At 41.8% G+C, this 1,923-nt stretch overlaps 1 non-coding gene across 1 annotated transcript; it reads right to left on the bottom strand.

The window, feature by feature from the left end:
• Positions 1-745: 745 nt before the first annotated feature.
• Positions 746-852, bottom strand: LOC127089064 (small nucleolar RNA R71). The gene has a single exon (XR_007790843.1). It is a non-coding gene; the product is annotated as a small nucleolar RNA R71 (small nucleolar RNA).
• Positions 853-1,923: the final 1,071 nt, after the last annotated feature.

The raw sequence follows: 1,923 nt of genomic DNA, 5'->3' as shown, positions 1-1,923 counted from the left end.
CTTTACCTGCATTTATTATTTTCCGTTATTTTGCAAACCCAATATCTCTTTTATACCGCCTTAGATAAATACCGTAACGATAGTAATCGATAGATTGACGATTGGTCTCTGTGGGATCGATATTCTTTTATATTGCTTTGACGTTATTCGTGCACTTGCGAATCACGATGATCAAGTTTTTGGCGCCGTTGCCGGGGACCAACTTCGTCAAATTTCGTACCTTGTTGTTACACCATATAGACTAAGGCATTATTAGCCGGTAAATGTGAAGAACCCGTAGTACCAGAAATTTAGTAGATCCTTTAGCGGAACCCGAACGTTATACTCGTACACACCTCTTACTCATCCGAATTAAGAAAGCTATGGCCAAGAATTGCGATAGGAGACCTCTTAAGGAATTCGCCCAACCCTCTGATGAGGAACGTAGTTCGAGTATAGTAAACCCCCTTATACCTGCTAACAATTTCGAACTAAAATCGTCTTTGTTGCAATTAGTGCAACAGAACCAATACGCGGGTCTCGCTACTAAAAACCCGAATCAACATTTAAAAGTTTTTATCCAACTAGCCGACACCTTTGAATCTAACGGCGCTTCACCCGATGCAATCTGTTTAAGATTATATCCTTTATCCCTCAGGGATAGAGCACGTTCATGGCTAGATTCACTTCCATCTAATTCAATAACTACCTGGGAAGACCTTAGGAGAGTATTCCTTGCTAGATATTTACCCCTAGTAAGATTGTTGTTCTTCGAAACCAAATAACTAGATTTGCTCAAAACCAAGGAGAATCGCTTTTCGAAGCTTGGGAGAGATATAAAGAGCTATTAAGAGTCTGCCCACACCGTGGCCTAGAACAATGGCTGATCGTTCATACCTTCAACAATGGACTCCATTATAATACCAAGATGAGCATCGACGCTGCCGCAGGTGGCGCGCTGATGAACAAACCTTATCCAGAAGCTTGTGACCTAATTGAGGATATGGCCCAAAACCATTATCAATGGGGAACTGAACGAGCATCAATAGAGAAAAAGGAGACCCAAGGTGGAATACATGAGGTAAGCTCTCTAGACACGATGTAGGAGAAAATGGACGCTTTATCCCTTAGGATCGAACATATATCTACAAACACCAACACCATAGCAGTAGTCCACACAGAGTGCGAACTCTGTGGATCTAAAGGACACGAATCGGCAGAGTGTAACCTTTTGAACGAACTAAACACCGACCAAGTGAATTACGCCCAAGGTAACCCGTTTTTAAACACTTATAACCCTGGATGGAAAAATCATCCGAATTTCTCCTATAAAAACCAGAACCCTATCCAAAATCATGCACCTCAGAGACTGCAAGGTTATCAAGCCCAAAAACCAAATCAACCTATGCAAGTTGTGCCCCAGAAGTCTAACCTTGAGAAGATCATGGAAAGCTTTATATCGGGCCAAACTCAGCAAAATAAAGAATTCCTAAACCAAAACATTCACGTAAACGAACTTATAACGCAATTAGGAACCAAGGTTGATCAGATAATCACTCACAACAAGATGCTTGAAACCTAGATCTCACAGGTAACACAAAACCAAGCCCCACAAACTACACCTGGAGGCCAATTTCCTGGACAACCTCAACCAAACCCTCGAGGGCAAGCTAACATTATCTCGTTACGAAGTGGGACCGCTTACGAAGGGCCTCATAACCCAGCAATGAGCAAGTCTAAAACTTCTATACCTACCAACCAAGAAGAGGAACCGGAGGAATCCGAGAAACAAACCAACCAAGAAGGTGAAGCCAAGGATAAAACTTACAAACCACCACCCCCGTACAAACCACCAAACCAAAGTCAACAACCAATATCAAAAATTTATAAAAGTGATAGAAAAGCTTCATGTAGAGATTCCTTTTACCTAAGTTATCACCCAAA

This window comes from Lathyrus oleraceus, chromosome 5 (assembly GCF_024323335.1).
Source record: "Lathyrus oleraceus cultivar Zhongwan6 chromosome 5, CAAS_Psat_ZW6_1.0, whole genome shotgun sequence".
NCBI lineage: Eukaryota > Viridiplantae > Streptophyta > Magnoliopsida > Fabales > Fabaceae > Lathyrus > Lathyrus oleraceus.
The sequence above is the reverse complement of the archived record's forward strand: the minus strand, read 5'-3'. Positions and strand labels throughout refer to the sequence as shown.